Source organism: Zonotrichia leucophrys, chromosome 9 (assembly GCF_028769735.1).
Source record: "Zonotrichia leucophrys gambelii isolate GWCS_2022_RI chromosome 9, RI_Zleu_2.0, whole genome shotgun sequence".
NCBI lineage: Eukaryota > Metazoa > Chordata > Aves > Passeriformes > Passerellidae > Zonotrichia > Zonotrichia leucophrys.
The window spans coordinates 3,033,282-3,055,630 of record NC_088179.1 but is presented as its reverse complement, the minus strand read 5'-3'; the positions used below and the strand labels follow the sequence as shown (position 1 = coordinate 3,055,630).

Below are 22,349 nucleotides of genomic sequence, written 5' to 3'. Positions count from 1 at the left end.
TGATCTCAGACTTTCCTGTTCCCTCTGTTCAAGCCCTCCCTAAAAACATTTTGTTCTGCATAACAGTCACTAAACAGAGTCAGTAATTTTCTTGTGAATTTTGATTAAAAGAACAGTAGTTTGTGATACAGAAATTCAAGGTCTGACTTTGAAAGGGAGCTTAAATGGAAAAGCAAACTGGATTCCATCCCTTTTGAGTCTCTGCAACAGCACAGACCTCTCCTAAACCTTACAAGGTATTTTACTGAGATGCAGCCAAGCCAAGGGTATTTCACAGGAGAGTTTGGCAGCACTGAGACAATTTCACTTTTGTAGGGAGGCAGGGGAGTTTTTGATTGATACGTGCAAATTAAGCAGAGTATTGCTTGGAGGGTTTTTTTGTAACACTCTAAAATTAACTGTGCCATTTTTATGCACATTTCTGCCTGAAGGACTGAATATTTGCCTTTAAAGCAGAGAGCATAATTTGAATTAGCTGTTCACTCTTTTCCCCACTCCTTTCTTCTCTTTTTTTTCATTGTAGATACAATAAAATTTATTCTAAATGCTGATACGATATGTGTAATTTACTATATTCTCTAAATATTATTATATTTCCTACTGATAGTTCAACATTGCTTATAGTCAAACATTCTTTTGCTTTCTCCTCATAGTTTCCTTAATCCTACTAAAAAAAATAACTAACACAAAAATCTTCCTTGACATCTGTTAGATGCGATTGTTTTATCATATAGTACTGCACTTGCGAAAAACAAAACTGCTCGGTGTTTGTTATTGTGAACTAATTTGGAATATCCTTTCCAGGTTGTCGCTGTCGCTGCGGGAGTGGCCTCGGGCGCTAGATGGCAATGTGGCTGTGCGACATCCCGGGAACGGCAGCAGCGAAAGTCTCCACACGTGAGAGAATCCTCGTGTTTCAAAAATATTTGTAATATTGCCTTCTTATTATGAAAACAATTATAATGTGTAAATGCTCCTTTTTTGCAGTCTAAAAGCTGTGCAAACTTCCTTTTCCCTGCATTATGACTACACGGGGAACATTTCTTAATGAGTTAGACTGGTGAGTACAACATTTACCCATTTTTTGGTCTGCTGTAAAGCTCTCCAACTGATTAATCTATCAAAAGGCAGAATTTCCAGTTCCTGGCATCATTAGGGTGTTCCTTACCATGAAAGAAGAAGGAGGAATGACAGGATGTTGCCCTCCCCTCTCTCCTCAAATAACCTTTTACTTGGTTTCAGGGCAATGATGAGAATGAACATTTAAAAACTCAGGTAAAAGCAGAAGGTGTTTGGTGGCAATAGGAAACTTATACCCCTATTTCAAGCCATGGAGCCATCCTGAGGACAAGCAGTGCAGCAGCTGCCAGTGTTTGAATGCTTTTGGGTGACTTCAAAAGAAGTGGCTTCAAAACCACACAACTGACACTTGTTGAAGGGCCCAATCCTGCACAGGGTGTCTAGAAAATATAGAAAATATTATGTGTGTTTTGGAAATGAAGCTGAACCTCTTGAGGTGTGTTTCTACTTTTCCATGTCATAACCTACCTCTGTTTAGCTCTCCCTCCTGACCAGCCTGTGAGGGTCACTTTTTATCAAGATAAGCTGGTGCCCTGTGCTTGTCAGGCTCAATGATCTCACTTTGCAGACAGGCAGGCAGAAATAATTTCTTGAGGAATTTTTCATGGAGTGTATTATTGCTGTTCAGACAAGGGGGAAATCTGGAATGGTGAGGGCCCACCATGGCTGTTGAGGTGGGCATTCTGCTTAAGGCATCCCAGAATGGTTGATTGCCCCTGCACTGGAGTGCTCTCCGTGGGGCAGGAAGGGTTTGTGTCTGCAGGTGTGTCTGCCTCTGCAACAGGAGGGTGAAAAGGCTCTTTCAGCTGTGCTCTGTTGGAATTGAAGGGCCATCCATGGCCTGTGTTCCTGCTGGAATGTGGGATGAAGGGAGCATTGTCTCATTCTCTCTATTTTCAGAGGCAATGCTGCTTTCCATGCCCAAAAGGAGAGGCAGAGCCCAGAGCAGACATTTGATTTCCAGTGTCTCCTTGCTTTCTCCATCCTAGTGCAGCATCCAGGGCTGTCTTGTGATAAACACCAGCAGTCTTTCCATTGGAAAAAGGAGTTTGGATGGGAAAACCAAGATATTTGTGGCCTTTATTAATGAACTTTCTATGCCCCCAGTCTCTTCTTTGCTGTTGGTCTCTCTTCTCCATGTTCCCCACTGGTGCTTTATTTTGACATTTTTGACCCCTTGTGCACTTCCTTTTTTTCCACCCATTGTCTCTTTCTGTCCTCCTCTTCTTTTCCTGGTAATAGGGCGTATCCCTGTGGCTTTTGGTTTTGTTTGGTTGGGACTGACACCAGTCCCCACCAAAAACATTTTGGTTTGGGTACTCATAACAACTGTATGTAAGTGTAAACCTCTCATGGCTACAATCTTTTATTTCTCAATGAGGAACACAAACAAGGAAAGCCCTTGTTTAGTGGAAATAAAATTTGGGACTTCCTGCAGACTGATCAACTGTAAAATTAAAGCTGAACATTTTGGAAAGCTGTGCTAAAGTAAAACAAAATACACCCAATGAATCATGAAAGAATTTTCCTGAGGTTTGAAATTTTGGGGTTTTGATTCAAAATAAAGTCAGAATCCAAACTGGCCACAGAGCTGTCCCCATCCTCTTGCAACAGTCTCAGAGCAAGCAGATGTGTACCATGAGCACAGTCTAACTCCAAACTGTGTCCCCAGAGGACACAAAACTGAGTGTGCTGGGTGTGGGGAGGTGTCCTTGCCTCAGGGTTCTGAGCTGGTGGGGGAAAACTCTTCACAGCACCCATTCCAAATCAGTTTGTTTCAATAGCAGATTAAATGCCCTCAAGTCTCCTACTTATGTTTTCAGTGAGAAAATGGCCAAGCAATAGCTGAAGCTCCTCAGAGAAACAGGACATCCTGAGCTGTGGCAGATGGACTTCCTTTACACAATTTTAATGAAAATTTTCAACAATGGCTCTGTGCATGTTTTTAGGGTGGTCAGCAAGTGCACATGTTTATGTATACACACACACACACACTGTGCAATGCTCCATAAGCTTTTTAAAATAACATACAAAATACTCAGTATATTTTGCTGGAAGAAATTTGTGTTGTAAATACAATATTATATATAAATATATAGTATATAAAGTACATATAGTATATATTGTATATATAGTATATATAGAAAATATAGAAAATATATATAATATATAATATATAATATATAATATATAATATATAATATATAATATATAATATATAATATATAATATATAATATATAATATAGTATATAGTATATAGTATATATTATATAGTATATATTATATATTATATAGTATATTTATTATATATTTATATTTGTTTAGTTATTATATAGTTTATATTTTATATAATATATTAAGATATATCAATATATATTTATATATTTATTATATATTTTTATATATTTTATATATTTTTATATATTTATTTACACTGTATATATATTGTGTAGATAAATACATATATACTGTATATATATATATATATATGCTGTGCTATGACATAAGGCAGGATTACCTAGAGAGAAAATTTCAGGATGTGGGTGGCCACAGTTGAAGGTCTTACAAGGAGTGTTCAGTAAAATATCCTTGGAACAGCAAATTCAAATAAACAAAGAATAAACTTAAGCAAAGTATCAATGAACATAAACAAATCTTCATGCTAAACCAATAATTCAAGGAAGCCAAAGTGCAATAATAAGAAAGGGATAATTATGCTTCCTCTGCTTCTTAGAGGATCTATGTAAGATTTTCAGTAATTTCTCAAATGTGTAGTGTAAGATACTGGCAAAAAATTACAAATTGGTAAAGTTTATTATATACAAGAATGTACTCTGACTGAGGATGTGTTTCATGGCAATAAAGACATAGTAAATGAAAAAAAAAAATTAAAATATTCTAAAGGTGTTGTCTGCTACAACAAAACTATCTAGAACTGCAATATATATAAGAGAATAAAACAGTTACAATACTGTAATTTAGACAGGACCAGAGTCCTGTCTAAATTATCCACATACTATCCAGTCATTTGCTGTGTTGTGTTTAGCTCACACATTTTCCTTTTTTGAAGGAGCTGGATGTCTTTGAGAAACCAGATGCCTCATTTTCAGTGGTTAAATGTGGTTTCCGGTCTCCTAGAAATTAAATCCCACAACTGTCTATAAAGACAATTTGTACCAAAAGCTGTGATTTAGGGTTATGTGGATGCAGCTCTATGTTGCCACATCTTTCTTCTTGAGGATGATTTAATATATTGGGATGCAATATTATTTTATGACCCATGTGCCCAATTCCAGTCTTGTCTTTCTCTCTGAAAAATGAAAGTTCAAGCAAGTCATTCTTCAGCTGAAGATTTGATGCACATACTAAAATAAATCACTACAGAAGTTTGATAAATTCTTCACACAGATCAAAGTCAAAATAAGGCTTTTCTAGACTGCATTTTCCATAAATAACCAAAAGCTGCAAATGTGTTGCAAACTCAGGTAGCATCCAAGCATCTATTAACATCATGAAACAAGTAGAAACACCTGCTGTGATTCAATAACCCCCATTGGCTAGAGGGTGGGAAATTCAGCTGGGTAATGCCTGGTTCCAAATCCTTGTTAACTGAACACCAGAGCATCATTGAGCTGTTTTCTAGAGGTTTTAATTTCCTTGCAGGTAGCAACACTGAGTAGAAACAAAATAGCTCAGAACACAAAGGATAAAAAGGGATCATCTGGGAGCACCAGGCAAGTGACCTAAATCAAGTGGTTTATTGTGGATTAGTTGTCTTCATTTGGGGTAGTCCTCAGAGAACGAGTGGAACCATCTCTCCAGCCAGAAGAACCCAAAGGGGTATCAGGTCCCAACAGGAACACCTGGGATTTATTCTGTTTTGCTCAAATCTCAGACATTAAGCCACACAAGCCTGAGGAATAAAGCCGACCTGCTGAAATTATCATACTGCTTTCTCTAACTGAAAGTTCTGGGCTAACTTAGCTGAGCATGTGAAGGGGTCTTTTAGGGGAATGAGTGTCTTGGTTTCCCACAGCTGGATTGCACAAGGAGAATGCATTCTGTGTGAAAACTGGAAAGGAGGTGTCATTCAAGAAATTAGAAGCCCTCCATGTCCCCCTTCAGTTTTCAGGCTTGGAAGAAAGTAGGGAAATGAAGTCTTGGCTTCCAGTGGAGATAAATTTCTGTTTCCTGATTCCAACAGTGTCACAACTGCACTGCACATCCTTTTTACTCCCTCCCTGCCAGTTGCCTGCCTTGGTGTTTGGTCTATTATTGCCCAGGCTGCTGTGATCATACAGTTTCACCTGCATTAGACCTGGTTCTGCTGTTTTTTCTGTACAAAATCTGCACCAATAGCACCTCCCTTAGTGTTAACTGGCTCACTCTGTAAAGGAGAGTTGAGACAGGGGTATGAGCTGCTCTCACAGGAACAAGAGCCCATGGCTGAAGTTAACCCCACAGGACTTTCTTAAAGCCATGCAGGAAATCTGTGACAGATCCCAGAATAAATCCCAGATTTCCTGTCTCCTTCACTTGTGCTGTAACTACAAGGCCCAGAATTTCTTCGCTGAGGAAAGTGCTGTCCAGTATTATCTTTCTTTTTCTGGTTTACTGTTGCTCCAGTTCACTGCACAAGTTGCTGCCATATGTTGGGCTGTGACTGTTCACCCCATGACTCTTTTTTTGTTGTATTTTATGGAACATGTATCAGTGTTGTATAGTGAGCAGTGGTAATGCTGAGTACCACTATTCCAGCATTTAAACAAGCAAATACTCAATAAAATACTCAATAAAAGTGAGTATTAATACTCAATAAAAGTGAACATTTGCAGGTGAAGGTAATTTATTGTCTGAGACCGTCTTCAAACTAAACTGTTCATATTTCTAATCTAAATAGCATTCAGAGAAGCAGGTTTGGTACATATCAAATAATAACTGCCTGTGCTAAGATAATACATACTGATAGAGTTAAATTATTTGAATAAGTAGATTTTTTCTTTTTAATTTTCTTTTGTGCATATGCCACTTTGTAAAATTGCCATGTTCTGTTGTTCTCAAGCATCAGTCCTCTTCAATGAATTATAAATCAACAGATGCAGCACTAGCAAGGGAAAGTAACTAGTGGATCTATAATTGAATGAGATGCTCTGAACATACTCTGACTTTTACTAGAGCATGATAAAGAGAAGTTGGAGGAATTTGGTTTCCTCTTTGGGCATCTTAGATGTTCACATGGATTGCTGAATGTCTCTTTTTTATTTTTAATTACTTTGCCGCTAGGTTAAACTTTAATAGTTTTCATTCTGTGCTTCTCAATTTGCCGTCATATGGTTCTTCTTTAGATAACATTACTTGTACAAATTCCAACTGAAGCAGAATCAGTAATCTTCAGCCAGTCTTGACAGCATTTCTAATGCAGTACAGCTATGGAATTTCATTCTATCTTCTTCTTGCTAAATAAGTGAACAGAAACATGGGAACAAATGAGTTTTATGTGTGAACACCCTCTTCTTAATTTATTAGATGACATTTAGATCACTTATTAAAGGTGCAATTGTTTTGAATACAAAATCTTTGTAGACTTCAGTGAGCAATTTCATAAGCAGGATGCTGAAGCTTTGTGCTCTACAGATGTTTAAAACCAAAGCCTAACTTCCAGCACAGAAACTGATGCACAAATCTGCAGGGAGCTGCTCTGAGTGGAACCCAACCAGAGGGACACCCAAGGAGACCTGCCTGGTGCACTCTTCCCAACATTCTTGGGCCCAAGAAGCTTTTTCCATGGAGCAGATGTGGCTCCATAAGAGGGCAGGTGCTTTTCTACATCCCCTGGTTCCTTCTACAGCCAAGAGCACCAATGTGCAGAAATCCTTTCCTCTGCAGGATGAATTCCCTCCCACTCACCATTATCCTGGTGGGCCTTGCTTGGCCCCACACAGCTCTCTGGTAACCATTTCAGCCATGGCTTTACCTTTACTGTCCTGGCTCCCATTTCAGCCATGGCTTTCCCTTTACTGCCTTCCTTCCCAATTCAGTAGATAATGGACAGCCGGCTGGATTACAATTGTTTTCATGTAAGATTGATTACTTTCTTTGTGGGAAGAGTGCTACCATTGTAACATCTGTATTGATTCTGAATCAGTACATATATTGCATATTGCCCTGCAAAATAAAACAGAAAACGTCAAATTGAGGAATGGCGCCTTTCACTTGAGCCCATTGCAAGGCAGAAGGATAATGAAGATGAAGATTTGGAGGATGATGGTGAAGGGAATGGCATCTCCCTCACAGAGCTTTAATGAACACGAGAGCAGCATGGCACAGATCCAGATCCTGAACTCCATCTTAAATCAGTGTAAAGGGGAAGGGGTCTTAACCCAGGTGGTTATCAAATTCTTAAACTGTTACAAAGCATTAAGAGAGTTAACATTCAAAAGGTAAAACTTCAGTCTGAGCGTGCTTTTAAGAAAGAGTATGCTGTGGTTCTTAATTAGCACAACGCTGCACTGCTCCATGTTCATTTGATAGTCGTCTCTAGCCTCCCTTTTGTCTTTGAAGTTTAGAAATACTTAAATGTCTCTGTAGCTGTACTGTTGTTCTTACTTTTGTAATGCCTTATGAATCCAAGGTGATGTGATTAGCAATTCGTGTCACTATTTTGATTGCAATTAAGACAAGTTAAAGAGAATATAAACCAGCTCCAGTTAGGATATTCTATCTTTTCCTTCATTTACCCTCTATTTAATCTAGTTGCTTGCAATGGTTTTGCCTGGTGAATGAGGCTACATGCAGTAGTGGTGTTAGCAGAAACCATCTTCATGCTGCTGTTTTTAGTAAGTCTGATTTTTTTTTATGGAAAAACAGCTGTTTTGTACTTGGACTATCTGAGTTCAAAGACATAATCAACAAACCTCATAGTTCTGAAGTCAGAAAGCTGTTTAGTTCTATGAGACTAAGGATTGATTGCAAGATTAGAATATCCCTAATAACAGCTGGCTGCATCTGGAGAGTTTTGTAGCCATAGTTCCTTTCTTCATCTCATTACATTCATTGGTTTCGATTGTTTCTTTCTACATTGACCTGAGATGCAAATAATTTTTTTAAATTCAGTTAAATTTCCCAAATGGAACTTAACTGATGCTTTTCAGGATTGAAGATCAAACTATAACCATCATGTAGCTATGCTCACTTTGCAACTGTGACAAAAACTCAAATCTTATCTGCTTTGTATGGAGCATATACATAAATCATCAATAATGCACATCATAAAATAGTAGCAATTAAGACAAAAAAAATGTAATCAGTGATGTTTAGCACAGGCACAGGATTCCAATTTTATATGAGTGGTGAAGAGCACCCACCTTCAATTCTTATTGTGGTTGGAAGTACCACAGCACCTGGTCACCGTGAACAACCACAGCCACTCTCAATTTACTGCCTAAAGTGGCTCTTTTTGCCTCCTAATTCTTATTTGTCCTTTGTGTGCATTCAGTGCCTGTTTCAGGGATAAGGACAGACCTATTGTAATACCTTCCTGATTTACAGATCCAATTCTGCCAGGCAAGAAGGAGCTGGTTTATACCAGGTTTCCTCAGTAAACACGAACCCATTGCTCAGCAGAATGAAGGAGCTGGGTACCCAAACCTACCCCAGCTTTACAAACCGAGCAGGGGCTGCAGAGCCACCCCCAGCAAGGGCTCCTCACTTTTCCAGAGCAGCTTTCTGCTGGGGAAGAGCAGCAGCTCCCAGGTGAGGCTCTGCTGCCTGCAGTGGATGCAATCTCTGAGCTGATGGAGAAGCAAGGGAGGCAGGAGCTGAGGCACTGCAGCTGCAGTGTTTAGCAGAAATCTTGATATTCCACCTCTTGTTGAGTTGCTTGTTTGCCAAGTTGCTCATGTGTCAGCACTTGCAGTTTAAGATTCCTCACATTCTCAATGGCATGGGCAGGATAGACTTGCAGTGATATTTCCCCCCAGATAATCCAGGCTGTTCTGCACCTCTGCAAAGCAATCATCCAAAGCTGGTGGCAGGATTGTTTTGCCTCAAATGAGTGGGTTTCACTCAGTTAAAAGCTAATATGTACTAACATCCCTTAGTTGCTGATAATTTTTATTTCTTTTTTCTAATAATTATTTTTAAAATTGAAATTTTAACCATTGCACTTACATGATTTTATAAGGATTTATTATCAAACCCCCTGTATTCAGTGCTTTAATGCAGGCTGAAAATCAATTGTGCAGTATTCTCTGGAAAGGAAATCACTCTCCTTCTAGAAACATCTGTTATTGTGCCACTTTGAAAACAGAGTTTCATTATTTTCTCAGAAAGTGGGCAAAGATAAATGTAGAACTTGACAGTAAAAAATGGAGTAGAACTGCTTAGATTACCAAGTGTATCCCAAAATGCTTTAGACAGACAACAGAAGATGAATTTTCTTGCAGAACATTTTGGCCTAAACTCTTTCTAATCTTCACACACGTGGAAGCAGCAGCCCTTACACATAACTGAAATAGGGAAGAAAATAATTGTGGCATTTTTTTATTTTATTTCTAATTTGCAGTTTTAAAAGAAATGCTGTTGTTCTCGCCTTGATGCTTTGGAATCACAAAAAGCGTTTTTAGTTTCATTCCAGTGGATATTTTCCCTTGTTTGTTATTTCTAGCAGACTCACCCCATCTTAAAAACCTTCCTGAAACCTTCTTGGTCTAGAACCGAGCTCAGAATTTGTGTAGGCTTAAAAATCAGCATTCCCAGGGAATATCCATGGGAATGGGAGCTGTGAGTAACAGAGAGGGTCACCCCTTAATCCTCCTTCTGCCCTCAGTGCTGTCATTGCTGCCTCCTCAGTGTGAAGGAGAAACTAGATCAGAAGCAATGCAAGTCAAAGCTACTAAAAAGTGATTTTTTAATATGTTCTTCCCCCAAAACCATCACTCCCCTTTACTGGAAAAGCTGCTTTCTACAGCATCCCTGTCCCCTAAGCTTCCTAAAATGATAATGAAAAGAGCAGGGCATACCTGCTGAGTCAGCTGCTGCTTTATTAGAAAACCAACTGGGGGGGCTGGAGAGGGGGGAGCAAAACTAGCCTGGTGTAGAGAGTTCACTGCAGAGTCAGTTCAATAAAACTTGTGCTCCCCAGCCCTGGCAATGCCTTTGGACATTTCAAAGGGCCTGATAAACAGCAACAGCCTTGTCTCCCACACATTAAAGCTTCGTCACGACATTGCATGAAAAGAAGCAAAAGCTGGCAGCACAGTAAAGCAAAGGGTAAGGTGTTCCTTGGATGGGTCAAGGTGCTCTGAGCTGCTCTGAAATAACAGCGTTGCTTTTCTGGCAGCAGAACATCTGTAACCTCTGCCTGCCTCAAAGCAGCACATCTGTTCACAGTTATGGGTCAGTACCCTACAGGAAGCTCACTCGTACTGCGCTCAGAGATGCTGGATCAGAGCTCCCAAAAAGCATTCCTAAAACCTTAATTAGTGAAGGAACACAGGATAAAATGAATGCAAATCAAAGCCATGAGAGTTAAAACCCCCAAAAACTGTTTTTATCCTGATGAACATCTAGACCGAGCTATAGGCAAGCAATCATCGTCTTTTATTCAATGCTGAATTTCTTTATTGATTTCAGCTAAAATTCCCGATTCTAAAAAATACCAAGGAATAAAATTTATATTGGTAGTGCTGCAAGGCTCATGAAGAGCCTGGTGGGCTGTCTGATCACAAGGAGCTCACAGCACAGCCTGTTTGCTGCAGTCATTCCTGCCCTGCCAGCCCAGAGCTGCTGCAGCGCTTCCCTCTGTCAGGCAGCTTCTTGGAAGTTCTTCCAGCTTTAGGGAATGTTGAAACACACAGCACACACAGTTTGCAGTGACATTCAAATCAGTTAACTGCTGCTACAGTTGCTCTGTAAAGAGAACATTTATTTCTTTTGGTTCTCTTACCTCTAAAAATGGATTTTGAGTGGATTAAGATGTATATTTTCAGTCCAAAAATATGTAGACCTATACACATGCAGCTTTCTAATTATAATATCTGCCTTGAGTCCAGTTATTCCAAGTCTACTTTAACTGGAATACAGAAATATTTCTGACAATGGTAGCACCAGAACCTTTTGCCCTGTGGCAGGAAGGACAGATCAGAAAGCAATTTAGAAAACTAAAATTTAAAATACCTTTATATGTCATAATATCACCCAATCACTCTGTTCAAAATAATTAACAAACTTGTTTGAAACTTACCAATAATAGTACAAAACAGACTGAGCTGATATTTTCCCTGTGATTGGTTCTGCTTCTTGATAATCTTAACTATGAGGCTGACCTTGCTCTCCACCTTACACCCATTTAATGTAGCCCAGTTTTATTGCTGTGTCTGGGAATGAGCTGATAATACCAAAATTTGCCTATAGGATGCCTGGCTTTTGAGCTGCTGGAAATATGGTGTTAATCTTCCACTAAAAAAAGGAAATTACACTTCCATTTTCTTATTTCCTCAAAGCACAAGCACTTCAGCATTTCAGTGCTCTAGCCCAGTGTCTATTCTGTGAACTCTAAATTCCATCATTAGGACCCCCAAAGGAAGTCACTGCTGTAGACAATGACTTCTAACACACCAGAAGTTGTAATTGCTAAAACAAGTTAATCTGATGACTGATCTTTTGTTGTTAATTGACAATCATGACTTACAGCAAGCATATTCACTATGGCACTGTATGCATTCATTTGTGTGTCAGGAAGTGCTTTGTAACCTCCAGAAATAATGTATAAAATATGCCTGGGACATAAAAATGTCCAAGTTATTTACAGAAAGACACTTGGGAGGTTTATAATGTGCTCATCTCTGGCTTAACTCTCTTCTAATTGCAGTTAATAAAATGCCTCCCCTTCCCGCAGCTCAAAGGGCAGTGATGTTCCTGCTGAGGAAGTTGTGGCTGAACCTGGAGCTCCTGACACTTAGGGGATACCCAGGGGAAATTCTGTCTTTGTTGCAGGAATTTCACTTGCCAGCCACATACAGGGCTCCAAAAAATCCCTACATCATGCTGGACAAACTGCTCTGCTGTGAAAGCTTGAACCCTTGACTAATATTTATGCAGTATGACATGGAGAAATTATTGACATATTATTGAATAGCACAATTCAGCCTTTTTAATCCTTGAATAGCAGCACTTTTCTTGTGCAAAGTCCTGGATACCTTCAAAGTGCATAAATAGAAAACATTAGTAATCCCACTGAGTCATCAGATAAAATTAGACAAAAACATTTGCTATTACGTATTTGCTCTTTTACTTATAAATCTAACAGCAGAATACTTATAGGTATTTTAATAATACCAGTTTAAGGTTTAAATTGATAGTGAAGCTGTAAATGCGAGACTGTGAGATGTGAGGGAAGAGCTTTTGGCATGGATTCTGTGTTGCAAGTGTTGTGTCAGCTTTGTGAGCTTGGGAAATAGTTGGGAAATAGTTTCAGTAACCTGGCTCCAGACATCACTTTGCAAAGCTGTTGGTGCACAGCTCAGCTGATCCTCTATATCAGAAATATAGAGTTTTTTTTTTTTTATTTCTAATTTGCAGTTTTAAAAGAAATGCTTTTGTGCTTGCCTTGATGCTTTGGAATCACAGAAAACATTTTTAGTTTCATTTCAGTGGATATGAAACTATGTAAAATATTACCTGCTGGGCATAACCCAGAGGATAGCAGCCATTACAGGCATGGGTTTTAGCAAATGTGCAGAAACACAATTGTGATAAATGTTCTTGCAATTGCTCCTGTGGCACCAGGGTCAGAAAGGTACATGAGAGGCAATGAGTACCTGGTTTTCTGTAGAAAAGAGATTTACTTGTTTTTTCTGTGCACAGGTTGAGGGGGAAGAAGAGCCTGTCAGTGATCATAATTAAGCATCAAGGAGCTTAGTTCAGAATTGACAAATATAAACAAGGCAAAACTGATGAACATCTATTTGAAGGCTGGGATTTGAACTAAAGGGGTTACCACAGCCAATTTAGTTAGATCCAAGGCTTCCTATAGCAGAAAAAAAGCTTGAGTTTCCTCTTAAAAAATAACTTTGGCCTCAATGACTACATGTGCTGTCTGGCAGGTGATACAAAATCTCAAATTACCCTGTGGGCTGCAATGGCTGAAACAATTCGTGTAGTAAGCTGTTTCATGTAACCTTTTCTTCCAAAATATTCAGAGCAGGTAATTTTTTATGCTTGCTTTCCTTGGAACCTGAACTTTGTTAGTAGTTAGTGTAAGATGCAGCAACCTCCTTGTTAACTTCAGGTTTGCCCGATTTCCAAAGAGAACATCATAAAGAAATGGAATCAGAAAGTCTCATCAGCCCCTGGATGAGAGCACATGGTTGGTGCTGCATGTCAAAATCCATCAGAGAAACCTGAAAGGATTTCTTCTGTAAACACAGTAGCACGCAGACAAGAAAGCTGGCAAAAGTGCTGTGAAAGTTAAAGTGCAGAAGGCAATGATTTATATTGATGTTTGAGGCTGGAGAGCAGCATATGATTGTTTTATCAAACATTAGGAGTTTTCCCAGAGAAACTTTGCTGCTTTTGTTGATAAGTACACAGCTGACCAGTTGCTTTTCAGCCTAGCAAATTATTCTGCTGATTGATAGCTCAGTTAATTTCAGGAGGAGCTTTCTTGCTGTAGGTGCAGCTGTGAGTTCTAATCAAGGGAAGCAATTAATTGCTATCTCTGTGGCTGCAGAGGAGCCAACTGGAGAACCAAATGTACTGAGAACAGTGCTCAGCAGATAACTGAGAAGAGTGAATTCCTGCCTAATATTTACTCCCTTCAGTACTGAAGTATTTAGTAACTGGCTTTGTCAGTACTACTCAGTCAAGATTTCTATTTTCATTATTTTTAATTTTTCTCAGTTTGGCAGTTGGTAAGAGGGATTAAACAAGGAAGATCTTATACTGTGATTAAGTTAAAAACCTCACTCCCACATTTTCAGTCTGGATACAAGTATCCTGTGTCCCAGGTAGACTTTTAAACATTATCAGCCACAGATTTCAGCGAGAGCAAGTTTGATCCAGGTCATATAAACTCAATGTCAGCATATCAAACAATACTACTAAAGTAAAAACTTTTCATGGTTATGTCTTTCTGGTGTTCAGATACAACAGGTAAAATTCTAGAACTTCTCTAACTGCTAATATTGACAGTCACACAAATAATAATAATAAGAAGAAAGCAGTTGTAGTTTTTTAGAAGTTATTAACTACAATATAAAAATAGGATCGCTGAATAGAGTTGCTAATCTGGTCTATAATATGCTTTCACACACAATTTTTCACTTTAATGTCAGTTGAATTCCACTCTCATTGAGTGGAAAAACAGCAGTTAAATGAAAAAAGTGACAATCAATTATTTAGGCAAGTGAAGATATAAAAAGTTCATCTCATTTGAGGCTAATATAATAGTACCCCTTGTACTGATATTCTGTGTAAAGAACAAGAATTTTCTGTTAAAGAACAGTATATAAAAAGTCAGAGTTCAGCAAAAAGTGACAATCAATTATTTAAGCAAACGAAGATACAAAAAGTTCATCTCATATGAGGCTAATACAATAGTATCCCTTGTACAGATATTCTGTGTAAAGAAAAAGAATTTTCTGTTAAAGAACAGTATATAAAAAGTCAGGGGTCATCAACAGATATTCAGCATAATTCTTACAACTGCCACCCTTAAGTAAAATGAAGACCCAAAATAACCTTCCCAACACTAGCTCTGACTCACCCTATATTTCTATTTTCATTATCTCATTTGCATGATGCATTTGCAAACTGATAAGAGAATGGAATTGTGCCCAGGTTTCAAGAGCTGGGGCCTGCCTGGCCTCCAGCTGTTCCTGATCTTGAAAATTGCAAGGTTACAAGTTGGCAAGTTCATTTTCACCAGAACAGCTGAATTGTACTGGCTTAGAATTGAACTAAAAGGAATTAAGGCTTGCTGAATGTTTTAATCCAACAGCAGAAGGAAGTGGTTACTGAGTCTCCTTTTTTCAGTCATCAGATTCAAGTTTAGGAAGTGTTCAAGTATGCTTGGGGCGATTTAACAATGCACACAAATATACTCATTGACATGCCTGTGGGTAGTGCTGCTTGGTGATCCCCTAAAATTGCTTATCAAATGTTTTAAAAGAATCTTTCCCTTTTCCCAGAACAGGGTGAAGGTAAGGTCAATAGAGTAATTTCATTTATTCTAGAAGAAAGTGCCTTGATATGTAAAGTTAATCTTGCTTTTGGAGCAGAGGTGAAGGGAATTGCTGCATTTAAACATGACTTTCTTTTGTGTAAAGTGAAGCCTGTGCTTAGGCAACCAGAATACACCTGCTTGTTGAAATGGAGTTAGGATTGCTGATTTCTGGAGATGCTGTGAGGCTGCTGCTGGCACTGCCAGGCTGCTTGGGCACTGCATTATTGTCCCTGCAGCTCCTTCTTTCCATGCACAACTCACGCCTGGCTCATCTGGCAATTTAAAAGGAACTTTCTAATGATGCAAGTAGGAAGGAAGCCTGAGGTTTAAAAATCCACTCGCCAGTTTGAGCACTGAAATGAGCTGGGGACTTCTTGAGTCACAGAATTCAGCATCCAGCAGTTGGGAACAGCCATATTTCATCCAGAGGAGGACTAAGAAGAGCTGTTCTCTTTTCTCTCATAGATAGCAAACTGTAAAACTTCCCCTAATGTGCCATAATGACCACATAGGCTTTTGTGTGAGACAAATTGTGTGGTGTCAGTTACAGAGAGGAAAGCAGGCAGGATGGGGAAAAGCAAGCTTTTAAAGTCTGGCAAATTTCGTTCTTATTCATCCAAAGTTAAAATTAATTGCCTTTGGATCAGTATTACATTAATTGTGAAGGCTGCTTCTCTGGTTTCAGCTTTTAATTATCAACACAGCTTTCCAAGAGTTCACTCTGCATCCAGCTCTTTCATTTAGTTCTGTTTGGAAAACTGATTCTGGAAAAACTCATATTCTAAAGCCAAATTTGTACTAGGACAAGCTCTGCTGATGCAAATTGGAGCTAACTTTTGCATTATCCCTTTATTAATGACTTTGCGTGTGCCAGCCCACCAGTAGGTGGGTCAGAAATGGTCTGTTCAAATGATTACTTGAAAATATAAAAGCACCTATTATTTCAGACACCCAGACACTGGTGATGTTAATGATAAATTTTGCTTCCTATTTGCTGTGACTAATGTTTAGCTCATTGCTTTAAAATAAAAAAGTAAACAAAATGTATCTCCCCCTCTGTGCCCAAAATCCATTATGTTTTATTTCCTATCCTGGCATAGAAGAACATTTGAGATGGTAGAAATAATTTTGGGCTAGCGAAATGTCACAGTGGGTTTTTTTTTTTAATTCCATCCAACAAAGAGAGAAATATTTTAACTGCAAAATACTTGGTCAAGATGTACTTCTGTACCCAAGTAAATTCCCTGTGTTTGCCAAGAAAAAAACAACCCTGGAGAACAAAAGAAAGTTTGGAATGAATAAAAAGTTCAATAGGAGTAGATGCTATCAGAGCTGCTCTTTTACTTAAAAGGAACATGAAAAACCTTTTGTAGTTTTCCTATAAACTCTTAGAGGACACTAACTTCTCAGAAAATCCTCCTGTCTGTAACGTGGCGTGCATGCTCAGCTCCTCCCAAGCTGAAAGAGACTGAGCACCTCACTTTTGACTTTTAATCTCTTCTCTTTTCAGCACCAGGGGGTTTTCAGTCTGCAGCAGTGGTGCAGGCAAGCACAGCATTGTCAGTGAAATGTCTCCCAGCAGTTTGCTCTGTAACAATCCTTGCTCCTCACTCATGTCAAAGGGCACAGCCAGGCCTTGAGTGGTGCCACAGAGCTCTGCTTAGCAATAAACACACATTATTCAGATTTTTTTAATTACTGCTCATCCACAGTTGACTTTAACCTCTTCCTTCCAACCAGCTGGGTCTGAGCACTGACTTTATTTCTTGCAGTTGACAAACTGGCAGACAAGAGATGTGTAAAATCTGTAACTTCTGTTGTTCTCAGTTGTTGCTCTTTAATAATGAAAAGCTCCTACATATTTTGAATGGAATATTGACATCTGTTTTGACAGTGTTGGTTAAGTGTTTTCATTGTCATTACTCTTGAAAAAGGAAAAGCAGTTTGAAATGCAGCTCTAGGCTGGGCTCCAACTGGGATAATTACATGCTACCTCCCTTTAATCCCCCTCCAACACTGTTTCCTCTGATGTTCCTTAGCTGCTGGCTTTAAACCATTGTTCACTGCTGCTCAGCAGAGCCCTGCTCCTTTCAGAGATGGGTGCACATCTTTGCATACCATGATGTTAATCAGGGAGCCCTGCAGTTCCAAAATTGCCCAGTTTTGGGCCCATACCCCAGGGCAGAGCACAGCTGGTCCAAGGAAATCCTCCTGCAGCTCCTCACACATGGAATCCCAGCACGGCCAAGGCACCCTCAAGGACCAGCACATAGCTGCTGTACATCCCCCTTCTTTAAGGTGAGAGGAAACTGAAATACACTCTTCAACATCTATTGAAGCAACCCAGATATTTGATTAATTAGCTGCAGTGATTTGGAGCGTGTCTGTGCTGTCTAAGGAGCGGGACAAGCTGCTGGTGGCTCCCAGTGTCACTGGCAGGACAGGGAGTACAGGGTGACCACAGAACTGATTGATTTTGCCTTCTCAAAAGTACCAGGATCTCTCTCACGCTTGCTTAGTCTGGCCAACACATGAATGAAATTTACTTTGAATATTTTTATCCGCAAGGAATGCTTGAAAAAGGAAGCATCTTTCTCTCTCTGTGATTTAGCCTCTCTATCAGTACCTGGTCCCCCAGAAACACAACATCCCCGGTTCTGTGTCACCTCCCCTCCATTTCACTGCTGAGATGAGTCTTGCAGCTATCTCAGGGTGGGAAAGGCTGTTTTGTTTCCTTCAGCCAAATCAGTAGCCTTGTTTTCAGAACAAAAAGTCACTGATGGGAGTAACAGTTCCTTTTGGTGAGAACTGAACTTGGTTCCAGTGCAAGGCTTGTGATAAACGTCGCCTCCATGGTTCCACTGAACCAAAACAACTTGGCACTGCCAGGCAATTAAAATGCAAACAGTGAAGATTAAACTGTATTGGGGAAAAAAAAAAAGAAAGAAAAAACTGAATAGAGATAACTAAATTGCAGTTGGGGCAGGTCAGATTCACAGCACAAAACCTGGACCTAAGTCCTGTGTGAATCTAAAAGGGATGAGCAAGCAACTGATAAGGTGGGGAAAAGGGACAAGACTTTCTTCTTTGGAATTCTGATCCCTGAGGCAAGGACTCACCTCTTTGTCTCTTCCAGAAAGCTGAACTGCTTTGCTGTCTTTTTTCCCTTTCTATTTACAAGAAATTTCTATTTACAAGGCAAGAGAGAACCAAACAGACTCGAGAATTGTGCTGCAGATGCTGTGGTGGAATGTGGAGGATGAGCTGGCTGAGTTAGTGCTGTGTGCAGTGTTTACTTCTTTTGGAAATAAGCAGGGAGTTCAAAAGGAAAAAAACATTTTCCTCAATATTGGGCCTGTTTACTGTCTTTTAAACCCTCCACTGAACCTGCTGACATTTTTGCAGGTTTGTGAAGTCACTGCATAAGCTGTGGCAGATCACTGATTGTTGTGGCTGTGTCACAGTAATCAATACTATAAGGTTCTGCTTCATCTCTCTCTCTTTCTTTTCAGTGTGGTTCTGCTGGGATGAAGTGCCTTGTACATTAAATTGTAAATCTGGGAACACTGGTAAAATCACTCCTTGTACATTGAACTGTAAATCTGGGGGCACTGGTAAAATCACTCCTTGTACATTGAAATGTAAATCACTGGTTCTAAATCACAATTTTAGATCTAAATCTAAAATCACTCCTGCTCCAGTGACCTCCATGGAGCTCCACTGGCTCACATGTATTTAAATACATGTAAATATATGGTCACTAAGGTGGTGGGCACTAAAAGGTGCAGGAGAACAATCCAAGATTCACAGGGACTAAGGAGAGTGTAAAATGGGAAAGGACACTCAAGAGGTGTATTCTGAGTTTCAGGAGTAGTTGACTGAAGAGTCACATCTGATCCCATGGAGAAGGGAATTTAACATGCACAAAAAACTGTTACTTGTGTAAGAAAATGGGAATTTTCCAGAGAATGTGTTGTCAATAGAGAGGAGAAAGTAGCATGGCTTGGACAACAAATCCAGTTCCTAATATAAATGCCAAAAAAAAGGAAAAAAGGGAAAAATAGCACAGCAAACCATCAGAGTGATAATAGTGTTGTTCCAAGGGGTGTGTGATTGCTGATTCCATGGCTGTGGAGTTATGGACATGATGTAGGAGTAATAAAGCCTTTTGCAGTCATTGGAGAATTAAGTTTGCTGCATTTTAAAGTTATTCAAATGTGTCATTTATTTGGGCTTTACTTCTACTTCATTTGTTAGCAGAAGGTATCTAGAGAATGCAAAATGAAATATTTGTTAGTTCCAATTGTAATGAGTCATTTGTAAACAAGCATAGCAGCTTAAACAAACACATCACTTAAACATCAATGCTAAAGTTCTTTGGAGATTGATTTTTTGACCACTGTTAATTTCTCTGGCCTCAGAGATCTAATTTTGGATTTTCAGTCAGAAATTTATTGGAGGCATTTTAACAAAAGGCAAAGCCTGGAGAGTTTCACTTTCAGCACCTTTTCTCATATATGAGAAGTTTTATAATCTTCATTACAAACTCTGTACCCTCCCAGGCCCTGGTAATGAGCACTGTGTATCCAGAAAATAACAGTTCAGCTACAAGAGCCAATGTTTTAAAAAGTTGACAGCTATAAATATATTTTTGGAGAGGTGTTTGAAATCTAATGAATTTACATGTTCACACCAAAACTGGCATGTGCACACCAACAACCACGTGTCTGCCTACACACACTGAAATAATAAACTGTAAATTTGCTTTTCCATTGAAAAACCTTGTAAAGGGCCTATTTTGATATTTTCTAAACCCAGTAGCATTCTTTTCAGTTTGAAATTATTCTCACAACTAATGATTCAATCAAAATTCTTTAAAATCTGCATATAATAACTCAAATTTCTATCTCAGTTTCACATGGGAGGATTTCTGGAATCTCAAGCATGCTCATAAAACAGAAGTTCAAGCATGCTCATGTGAAAGAAGTTTTGCTTTCCAATTTGAAATTATTAAATGAAAAATAAAACTATGAAATTATTAAATTAAATTAAAAATCTCGAGCATGCTCATATAACAGAAGTTTTGCTTTCCAATTTGAAATTATTAAATGTAGTGTGAAGTGCTGTCCTGATTTGCTATGCTATGAAGACTTTGACAAAAATTCCTTTAATTTCATTGTTATGGGAGATAAGTTATTTAAATGTAAGCCTTGCTAAATCATAGAATATTCATGATATTCTGAATGTCACTGTATGGAGTTCAAAGTGCACCTCTCACAAATGTACCTGAAAACAAAACCAAGGCACACAACTCAGGTTTGTTGTCAGGTTTATTGTCACTGCTTTCTATTACCTGCTTCAGAGGCCCCTTTGCCCACATCCAGTGTATTTTTTCTTCTGCAAGAAAGAAATACAAATTCATTTTCAGACCAGAGGAGTAGTCAGGATTAATTAATTACTGTGCCCAGTGACTAATTGGGACAGGAAATAGATGCACTGTTTACATCTTTTGCTCCCACAAATGGACTGTGTGAGAATCATGAACTTTTCTCTCATGGATCCTGATGTTTGACCCTTCTTGTTGAGTACATTAAGGGAGGAAATAGGTTTTTGGTTTCTTTAGCATGATTTAAGGGTACCTCTACTATTTAACTCATATACATCCTCATTTATCACAAGCCTTGTAAAATTCTGAGCTTTGGTAGCCTTCAGAATTCAAATTCCAGAAAGCATTGCCATCATATCCATGCAGCCCTCCAGCCAGCCTGAGCCACTGAGCCAGGGACTGAAAATGGCACTGGAATGCCCAAAACAAGGTCTCCAACGTCACCTGTGGGGTTTGGGAAGGTGCAGTTGGGGTTTTCTGGACTTTGGGTTTTAATGCTGCAGTATTTTAAGGGAGCATGAAGTATGCTCCAAAGAAACCCCAAAGTTTTAAGTGAGCTTGTGAGACCTCTGGGGTGGTTTATTCCTGATCAGATGGAAGCTCCTAAAAAGACAGGTTAGACACAAATTCCAGTATTTTCCTAGCAGTTTTCTCCTTTTTATTGCCCCATAGCTCCTGAAGAGTTGGAGGAGCACTGGCATTTCATTTTAGGGCATGGAGTATCTCAGGTTTCCCATTCTGGGTAACTTATTGTTGTTTCTGAAAGCAAGCACAGGAGAGCTCGATATGCAGTGTGGCAGCCCACTCTGCAAACGTGGAAATAGCAATTTTCTGCCGAAATTCTGATGGCAGAGGACAGACATTGACTAACAGAGACAGATGGACAAGCAGAATGTGTAAAAGCTACAAGAGCCACTATTTTAAAAAGTTGACAGCTATAAATATAACACATTAAAAATTAATTTACAATGTTCAGCCTGTCTGTCCCACTTTTCTGTCTGGGACCTGTGTTAACATTATACACTTAGGACATTATATCATTATTCTTATTTTAATGCATTTCATGCCGATAGATTTAATATAAACAGAGGTGCTGACAGGAGCTTCAGTTTAAACAGGTTTAAACGTAAATTTGACTTTATGATTCTCATCAGGGAAAAAGACTAAACAGTTTAAGTTGATTAAATTTTCTTAAAGCTGCAGCTAAATATAATGAAAGCCATTTGTGCATTTTTTTGCAGGAAAATTGAGTGGCTCAGTGTTAGTGACTGACAGCTTGGTGCAATGAATTCTTTTCTTGTGAAACAGAGTCAAAACAGTTTCTATTTTTCAAAAACTTCTGCAAGGTAGTTTCAATTTTCTGATTTTCAGAGGAAGCATAGCTTGCCCATTTAAGAGTGGGCTTATTAGACCAAACTATACATGTCAAATTACTGAAAATACAGATAGGACCAGATATTCCTTAAATATTATGTTTTCTTGTGCTATGGACATCACAGTGATCAATTTTTTTCTTCCTTTTTTTAAAATTAAATTTCTCCTTTTTAAATTTTATTTATGAAGTGTTGTGATTAAGAAAAGCCTAGAGCTCTGACTCAGCTTGAATACCTGTTTGAGCATGGAGCAGATTCCAAGCATGGGCTATCACATGAACAAA

The 22,349-nt window shown here is 38.9% G+C and overlaps 1 long non-coding RNA gene across 1 annotated transcript in view; it reads left to right on the top strand.

Annotated features, from left to right (window-relative positions):
• Positions 1 to 818: 818 nt before the first annotated feature.
• Positions 819 to 22,349, top strand: part of LOC135451905 (uncharacterized) — a 62,909-nt gene continuing 41,378 nt past the window's right edge. The window contains exons 1-2 of the long non-coding RNA XR_010441468.1: positions 819 to 897; positions 988 to 1,060. This is a non-coding gene — a long non-coding RNA (uncharacterized LOC135451905). The remainder of the gene's footprint in view (positions 898 to 987; positions 1,061 to 22,349) is intronic.